The sequence below is a fragment of the Prionailurus viverrinus genome, chromosome B4 (assembly GCF_022837055.1).
Source record: "Prionailurus viverrinus isolate Anna chromosome B4, UM_Priviv_1.0, whole genome shotgun sequence".
In the NCBI taxonomy this organism is placed as follows: domain Eukaryota; kingdom Metazoa; phylum Chordata; class Mammalia; order Carnivora; family Felidae; genus Prionailurus; species Prionailurus viverrinus.
In genome coordinates, this window is record NC_062567.1 from 109,825,164 (window position 1) to 109,835,036 (window position 9,873).

Consider the following 9,873-nt stretch of genomic DNA (forward strand, 5'->3'; position numbering starts at 1 on the left):
CCAGAAAGTTGGACCAGGAATTGACACTTAGCAAAAAACCTTTTGAAGTCTCTTTAATCTTTCTTGGAGGATGAGCATTTTAACAATCAACATGTCGCAACCCAAACATGTTTGTTGTCCTTATCCACGAAACGTGTTTCTTTTCCACTGTTTACTTACTGCAGCAGTTGTTACCCCCTGCCATTTGACAGGCATTACAGGCACTTCCCTTACCATACTTCCTTCCCACAGCCAAACATCAATCTTAGTACTATTCTTTTCCACCAGGCATTCACATCCATCCACTTCTCTGTAGCCTCCAAATCACTTTGCTTGAACAGGCCATCTGAATTACTGCAAACCTCAAGTCTCCCATATTGATTTTCCTTTCCCATTTGTAAAATATAGTCAGAACTATTCTCTAACATGCAACCATGATCGTATTCTCCTGCTTAAAACCATTTAGCAGTTAAATACCCTGAAAATAATCCCCACACTTCATGACATGGCTTATGAGACTAAGCTTTATAGCCCCTTTCCACCCTGAATTCAGCCACCAACCTCCCTCCCTCATGTACTACTGTTCCACTCAACTCTTCCAGCGTTTCTGAACTTCTTGCATCTTCTAGAATTACACAAACTTTTATACCTATGGGCATTAGCACATGCTTTTCTCTGCCAGAAAAACTCATGGTCCTGACACAGAAATTCCTATTTACCTAATTTGTATTCACTATATATATATATATATATATATTTATTTATTTATATATTTATTTATTTATATAAATATATATATATAAATTTACCTAATTTCTATTCAGTATATATTCACTATATATATATAGTGGGTCTTCTAAATTTACCTAATTTCTATTCAGTATATATTCACTATATATATATATATATATATATATATATATATATATATATATACTGAATAGAAATTAGGTAAATTTATATGTATATATATATAAATACATATATATATAAATTTACCTAATTTCTATTCACTATATATATAGTGAATATATATATATTATATACATATACATATACATATATATTATATATATACATATACATATATATATTATATATGTACATATATATATTATACATATACATATGCATTAGCATTAGCACATGCTTTTCTCTGCCAGAAAAACTCATGGTCCTGACACAGAAATTCCTATTTACCTAATTTGTATTCACTATATATATATATATATATATTTATTTATTTATATATTTATTTATTTATATAAATATATATATATAAATTTACCTAATTTCTATTCAGTATATATTCACTATATATATATAGTGGGTCTTCTAAATTTACCTAATTTCTATTCAGTATATATTCACTATATATATATATATATATATATATATATATATATATATATACTGAATAGAAATTAGGTAAATTTATATGTATATATATATAAATACATATATATATAAATTTACCTAATTTCTATTCACTATATATATAGTGAATATATATATATTATATACATATACATATACATATATATTATATATATACATATACATATATATATTATATATGTACATATATATATTATACATATACATATGCATATACATATATACACATATATATAAATTTACCTAATTTTTATTCACTATATATATATAGTGAATATATATAATAAATACATATAAATAATATACATATATATTTATATATATGTATCTTTTATATACACTTTATATATATGTATATATATTACATATATATATCTTATACATATATATATACATATACATGTTTTTTTTACTTTAAAACCCTGATCTCTCTCGCACACAAACACAACTGAGAAAAAAATGTTTCATGTAACAATACTCACACTTTTTAAAAAAAATTTAGATAGAGTCCAAGCAGGGAAGAGGGGCAAGGGACAGAGAGAGAGAGAGAGAGGATCTCAAGCAGGCTCCATGCTCAATGTGGGGCTGACATGGAGCTTGATCCCACAAACCTGGAATCATGATCTGAGTCAAAATCAAGAGTTGGATGCTCAATTGACTGAGCCACCAGGTGCCCCAATACTCATACGCTTTATGTACAGTGCATCTATAGTGTCTGTTCGCTTCTCTTCTTGATTTGCTAAATTGATTTTTACAGGCTCCAATTTGAAAAATATGACTTAAAGATCATTTACTTTAGGAAGTCTTCTTTGATCCTTTAAACTAGCTTGATGCTCGTGTTCTGATTCCCTTAGATCCTGTACTCTCATATTATAGCACTAGACACATTTGGGATTAATATTTGTTTAACTTTCTACCTTTGCCAAAGACAGAACATACAGAGAAGGCAAGCACGGTGCTATCCTGGTCAACATCATGCATTTTGCACCGAGTACAGTACCTGCCATGTAAGTGCTTCAAAAATTAAAGTTGAATGATAATAAATTGATAGGCAAAATCCTGATCTCTTTGAATTATTCACACTGTAAAAAATCAAGATTATTATTATTTTTTTAAATCCTAAGTAAGAAACCTAGGGGTAAGTGATTTCAAGTATATCTTCAAGAAAAGAAAGAGGTATGACAAAATTTTAATGAAAAGGTTGAAAATTATAGTAAAAAAAAAAGAGAGAAACATGTCTTTTTGGCAGTCCTAAGGATGGCTATATTTCATCTTGTTTATACTTTTGTGTATGGGTTATGAACTACAAAATGCCAACTCACACTGGGAGGATATCCTGAGAGCAGCATATTATCTCTAGCTATTGTTCTGATGGAATGTGTCCTGAGGGAAATAAGGCATGTACTTTAACATTTAAAACTTAAAACAATTAGTCTTTCTTTTTGTATAAACATTTCAAAAAAGCTGCATTCCCAATTTATGAGTCAGAGGTGACCATAAGTTTGCTTACTTTTAATTCTGAGTGTGAGGAGAAGTATTAACTTTTTACCCAGCTTCATTCTATATTTTGGTATGACTTGCCAAGATTTTTCATACACATTTGTCACCTTGATTTAGCTATTTCTAACTCCTTAAATTTTTATAATGAATTGATTGAACTTTGAAAAAAAGTTGAGGACATCTTCAGAGATTTTGGGGGGCATCTCTTTTTTGGTGAAAATATTTTCTAATTATTTTCATTATTTTAAACACTGATTTGTGGGAAATTTAATCTACATGTTTCTACTTCATAGGTCATTAAAATGTTGTTGCAAAATAACTTTAAAAACAGCTGTTTCCCTCCTAAGTAATGCAGCTAGGCTTTGAATACCCTATTTTTTGTGTTATGGTTTTTGCCAAACACCAAATGCATGGGCAGGTGAATCAGTGCACCAAGTAGGATACAGTGCTACACTATATTTTTCTTAAGATCGCTATACCACTATATAAGTGATATTAACGAAAATTTATTTCCTCATATAAAGGAATAATTTGAGAAGGCCAAACCAACATAGAAAAACTGAAGTAAAATAACTCGAGCTAAATAATTATCCCATCTGCATCACTTAGGATAATCTCTGCTTCAAGAAATGAAAACTTTACTGACACTTCCTTAAAGAATAGGGAATATATTATCTCACATAATAGAAACCCAAAGATAAGTGGGGGTATAGGTTGTTTAACTGAGAAATTTGATAATGATGTAAAATATGTGGTTTCTTTCTCTTTTTAAATATTTATTTTTGAGAGAAAGAAAGCGTGAGTGGGGTATGGGTAGAGAGAGGAAGGGAACAGAGGATCCAAAGCAGGCGCTGCACTGATAGAGAGTCCAATGTGGTGTTTGATCTCACAAACTGCGAGATCATGGTCTAAATATTCCCTGTACCCCAGCAAATTTTTCCTCAAATCCCATTGGTGAAAATTGGGTAGTGTGTTCTTTTGTGAACCAAGAGCTGGCAAGAGGAATAAGATTATTGCGTTTAGACAGATAAGACTTAATATTTTGGTTGCCAATGAAGTAGGCTTTCTCTAAGGCTCATGGTCAGTTCATGAAGAGTAGATAATCTGAACAACAGTGGAGATTTGGGGGAAGGAATAGTAAGAATTAATCCTGGGTAGGCAAAGGAAACAAATTCACAAAAAATAGAATGCCTGTAGACTTATTCCTTATAAATATCTCAGTTTGGGTGAATATCATTAAGGATTCAAGTAATTAATACTAACTACACACAGACTGTTTTGTGTAAGATGCCATGCGTCTCATTACATTAAGGAAATTATTATTATTTTTTGAAAGAAGTTAAGGAAATTATGAGCTCCATGCTTGTTTTTTTCTGCACCCTCCAGGAAGTTTTCTGGGCTGTGGGCAATCAGTTTCATGTGAGAAAAGAGAATAATGAGGCTAAACTGAGAAAGAATTGGTGAAGGCATCTGAAGTCCATATCAGAAGTTCAGATTTTACTGAAGAACCATTATTAAGCTTGATTTGTAGTGAGTACAGAGTTGTGACATAGGGAATTTTATTAACCAGACATCAGAATAAGATGATTCTGTCCACTTTCTTCAATAGAATAACCCTTAGCTTGTCTGTCCCACCCATCTGAGTCTGTCTTTAGCTTCAATGGTTGATTTTCATCTTCTGATAAGAAAGAAGTGAGAACTTTTGGACAATAATCTGATTCTGTTTTCCCTCTCTCACTGTCTTGGCTAAAAAGGAAACTGAAAGTATAAAATGAGAGGGTGGTTTCAGGTTACTGGGACATTCTTCCTATCCTTTAGAGTTTTTAGATATTTTTAATGTCATAACAATAATAACATGTTTCTTCAAAATAAAAGGTAAACATGAGTTTCTTCCACTTATTAATTAGTCCTTTGATGAACACTAAAGTCCATAAAAGAATGGGGGACAGGAAGAGAGCAGATTTTTAAACATGGAAAGACTACTTAATCTGTAAAATGTGGAGATTTGATCAGGGGCGCCTGGGTGGCGCAGTCGGTTAAGCATTTGACTTCAGCCAGGTCACGATCTCGTGGTCTGTGAGTTCTAGCCCCGCATCAGGCTCTGGGCTGATGGCTCAGAGCCTGGAGCCTGTTTCTGATTCTGTGTCTCCCTCTCTCTCTGCCCCTCCCCCGTTCATGCTCTGTCTCTCTCTGTCCCCAAAATAAATAAACGTTGAAAAAAAAAATTTAAATGTGGAGATTTGATCAAATGATCACTGTTCTCTTTCAGGTGTAAATCTGATGATTCCATCTGAGTAGCTGCTTAAAAGCAAGAAAGAATATTGTGCATTTTCCCTTTCTCACTTTTATTCTATCTGGAAAAGCTTTTCAAGTCAATTTTGAAATTTACTTTACTGGATGATTCATGCTTTACATTAAAAAAGTGATTTTAGCCCAATTGGTTTCAGTGAATTAAAGCTACTTAAGAAATGGGGGAAAAAATAACTGCCATTTTCAAATTCATAATTTTGCCCCAGTTTCCAGAAGAACTAAATCTGATTAACCACACTTAGAATGACATATAAAAAAGCACATGTGTAATACGTGATTAACCTTTATTATAATTTAAAATGAAAAATATAAAGTATATTAAGTGAAAATTACTATCCATATTTATAGCCTCTTTGTTCTGGCATGGTTTCTGTGTGTGTGTGTGTGTGTGTGTGTGTGTGTGTGTGTGTGTGTTTACGCATGCACACATGTTTGTATTTTAAACGGCTTTTAAAAAAGTAACTATAAATTGTTTAGTTTTATTTATTTATTTTGTACTTCTTCCTTTTATTTTTCACTGTTAATTAATGGTAAATTCAAGTCAAATGCCTAACATATTTTCAGGGACATGCCAAATGTAATTAAGCATAGGAAATATGTAGCAACCAACAGGAGTCTCAGTTCACCACTGCAATGGTATAGTACGACCATTGAAAGTGAACAGAAGAGGGTTGCCTGGATGGCTCAGTCGATTTGGTGTATGACTTTGACTCTGGTCACGGTCTCACGGCTCGTGAGTTCGAGCCCTCCGTCAGTCTCCACGCCTACAGCTCAGAGCCTGGAGCCTGCTTCAGATTCTGGGTCTCCCTCTCTCTCTGCCTCTCCCTCACTCGTGCTCTCTCTGTCTCCCAAAAATTAATAAACTTAAAAACAAATTTAAAAAGTAGAAAGTTAAGAGAAGAAATATTTTTGCCTGAGGTGCTCTCTTCCTCTCACTTCACCCAAATAAACCTTTATCATCTTCAGATTTTTTATCATGAACTGTTCTGAAGGTTTACTCTTCCCCAACTAGCTTAACTTTCTCTAAAAAATGTCTTACAGAATGATCTCCTCCTTTTTCCTGGCATTTCCTTCGTTGCTTATGTAATTACTTGAATGAAAATTGTTTCACTCACTAAACTAAGCTTCTGAAGACAACCACTATGTATTGAACACACACCGCCTACCATACAGCTTAATATAAAATAAATACCCCCCAAATTTTGGGTGCATGAAGCAGTGAAAGAGTAAATGAAAACAATCTTTTGTGCAAAAACAATCTGAAGTAATTGATGTATTCTTTACCTTACAAAGCTATGGTAAATAATTTTCTAACATTTAAAATTATAATTTTCTTGTTTCCTTAATACCAGGCATAGATAAATGCTGGATGGATGTATTATAAAATAAATCTATCAACTTAATAGTTTACAGATAAATAAAACTAGTTCTTCACTTCATCCTTTCCTTTTCACCTTCCATTTTATCTCTTCCCTCACTGACTCACTGGGTTGATTTAATCTTCATTATCTCTTTAACCCACCCATCTCCTGCCTTCCAGATTACTTTATTTCTAATCTGGACTCAAAACAAGAGCAACTTTTCATACAACACAAAGAAATAAAAGGCACCCAAATCGGCCAAGAAGAGGTCAAATTTTCACTCTTTGCAGATGACATGGGAAAACCCAAAAGATTCCACCAGAAAACTGCTAGAACTGATCCATGAATTCAGCAAAGTCACAGGATATAAAATCAATGTACAAAAAATCAGTTACATTCCTATACAGCAATAATGAAGCAACAGAAAGAGAAATCAAGGAATCGATCCCATTTACAGTTGCACAAAAAACCATAAAATACCTAGGAATAAATCTAACCAAAGGGGTGAAAAATCTATACACTGTAGAAACTATATAAACTATAGAAAGCTTATGAAAAAAATTGAAGATGACACACAAAAAATGGAAAAATATTCCATGCTCCTGGATAGAAAGAACAAATATTGTTAAAATATGTCAATACTACCCAAAGCAATCTACATAATCAATGCAATACCTATCAAAATAACACCAGCATTCTTCACAGAGCTAGAACAAACAATCCTAAAATTTGTATGGAACCAGAAAAGACCCCAAATAGCCAAAGCGATCTTGAAAAAGAAAACTGAAGCCGGAGGCATCACAATCCTGGACTTCAAGATGTATTACAAAGCTGTAATCGTCAAGACAGTATGGTACTGGCACAAAAACAGTCATTCAGATAAATGGAACAGAATGTAGAACCCAGAAATGGAACCACAAGTGTATGGCCAACTAATCTTTGACAAAGCAGGAAAGAATATGCAATGGAATAAAGACAGTCTCTTCAGCAAGCAGTGCTAGGAAAACTGGACAGCAACATGCAGAAGAATGAACCTGGACCACTTTCTTACACCATACACAAAACTAGACTCAAAATGGATAAAAGATGGAGACATAAGACAGGAAGCCATCAAAATCCTAGAGATGAAAGCAGGCAAAAACTTCTTTGACTTCGGCTGCACAACTTCTTACTCAACACATCTCCAGAGGCAAGGGAAACCAGAGCAAAAATGAACTATTGGGACTTCACCAAAATAAGAAGCTTCTGCACAGCAAAGGAAATAATCAGCAAAACTAAAAGGCAAGCGATGAAATGGGAGAAGAAATTTGCAAACGACATATCAGGTAAAGGGTTAGTATCCAAAATCTATAAAGAACTTATCAAACTCAACACCCAAGAAACAACATTTCTTCTTCCAGTGAAGAACTGGGCAAAAGACATGAATAGACACTTTTCCAAAGAAGACACTAGTGGCTAACAGACACATGAAAAAATGCTCCACATCACTCATCATCTGGGAAATACAACTCAAAACCACATTGAGATACCACCTCACACCCGTCAGAATGGCTAACGTTAACAACACAGACAACAACAGATGTTGGCGAGGATGTGGGGAAAAAGGATCTCTTTTGCACTGCTGGTGGGAATGCAAACTGGTACAGCCACTTTGGAAAACTGTATGGAGGTTCCTCAAAAAATTAAAAATATAACTACCCTACGACCCAGCAATTGCACTACTAGGTATTTATCCAAGGGATACAGGTGTGCTGTTTCGAAGGGGCACATGCACCCCAATGTTTATAGCAGTGCTATCAACAATAGCCCAAGTATGGAAAGAGCCCAAATGTCCATCTACCAATGAACAGATAAAGAAGATGTGGGCACATGCACCCCCATGTTTATAGTAGCACTATCAACAATAGCCAAAGTATGGAAAAAGCCCAATGTCCATCATTGGATGAATGGATAAAGAAGATGTGGTATATATATATATATATATATATATATATATATATATATATATACATACACACACACACACACACAATAAAGTATTACTCAGCAATCAAAAAGAATGAAATCTTGCCATTTGCAACTACGTGGATGGGATTAGAGAGTATTATACTAAGTGAAATTAGTCAGAGAAAGACAAATATATGACTGCACTCATATGAGGACTTTAAGATACAAAACAGATGAACATAAGGGAAGGGAAGCAAAAGTAAATATAAAAACAGAGGGGAGGGCAAGACATAAGAGACTCTTGGACAAATACTTCTCACCCCTTAATGTTATGTTTATGGTATTTCCTAATGGAAGAGTGTTTTAGGGCAGCAAATGACAGGAACAATGAAGTAAAAATTAGATGACTTGGGTTTTAATTTCAGACTCTGTATCTATGTGATTGACTCTTGGAAGATGGATTCTTTATGCAATCTGAAATCCAGTTTTCTTATATGTAAAATGGATACTTAAAAACAAAAACATAGTTTTCGGAAATGTGCTTCAGTGAGAAAAAATTGTTCTCTTCTGTATCTAAAGTTTTATTCAAAATCTCTCCTAAAGTTCTTGTTACATATGTATTTTAAAAACATTTATTTTTCTGACTTCACTGGATACATTGTGAAGAAAATTTATATCTCACATCTGTTTAATTTTTTATTTGACACATAGCAGGTATTTAAGAAATTATTATTCAGTTAAAGAATGAACAAAATTAATTTGTCCAATAAAAATATCAATACATATTGATACATGCCATGATGAAAGTAGTCAAAATATTTTATTGACAAGTCCTAGATTCATTTATATTAGGATTACTTTAGAATGTATATTTCTATTAATTACAAATACTTTTTATAACCTGCAAACATTTAGGGCAGTAAAAATATGGCTTTCACATTAAGTTTACCTGTTCCCCAAATATCAACTCTAAAATCTCTCAAAACTTATGAAAAGTATATTCTTAAATTTATCCATATATTATTTTTTCCAAACACATATTGTCCCCCAATGCTACAATATTTTGATTTGACTTCATGAAGTGGTATATTGTTTGATTTTGTAATTAATACAGTTTAAAATAGTCTCTAACGTAACACAATATCGTTTTCAAATTACAAACAACAGTGCCCAGAGGATTGTCTGTGCTCCAACATAAATGGAATTATAAGAGATGCAATAACTATGATTGTTCTGCAAATTAGAAAGAGCAAAAATATCACAAACTCAAGAAATGGTATTGAAAATGGCCATTTCTTTTTCTATTTAGGCCTTCAGGGAACAAATTAAATGCAAGATCTAGACTAATTTTACAATGGCTACAATCTATTATTTTTAC

The 9,873-nt window shown here is 32.9% G+C and overlaps 1 long non-coding RNA gene across 1 annotated transcript in view; it reads left to right on the forward strand.

Annotated features, from left to right (window-relative positions):
* LOC125170998 (uncharacterized) overlaps window positions 1-5,301 on the forward strand; it is a 41,490-nt gene extending 36,189 nt beyond the window's left edge. Inside the window, exons 3-4 of the long non-coding RNA XR_007154161.1 lie at window positions 2,306-2,384; window positions 5,147-5,301. This is a non-coding gene — a long non-coding RNA (uncharacterized LOC125170998). The remainder of the gene's footprint in view (window positions 1-2,305; window positions 2,385-5,146) is intronic.
* The last annotated feature ends 4,572 nt before the right edge of the window (window positions 5,302-9,873 follow it).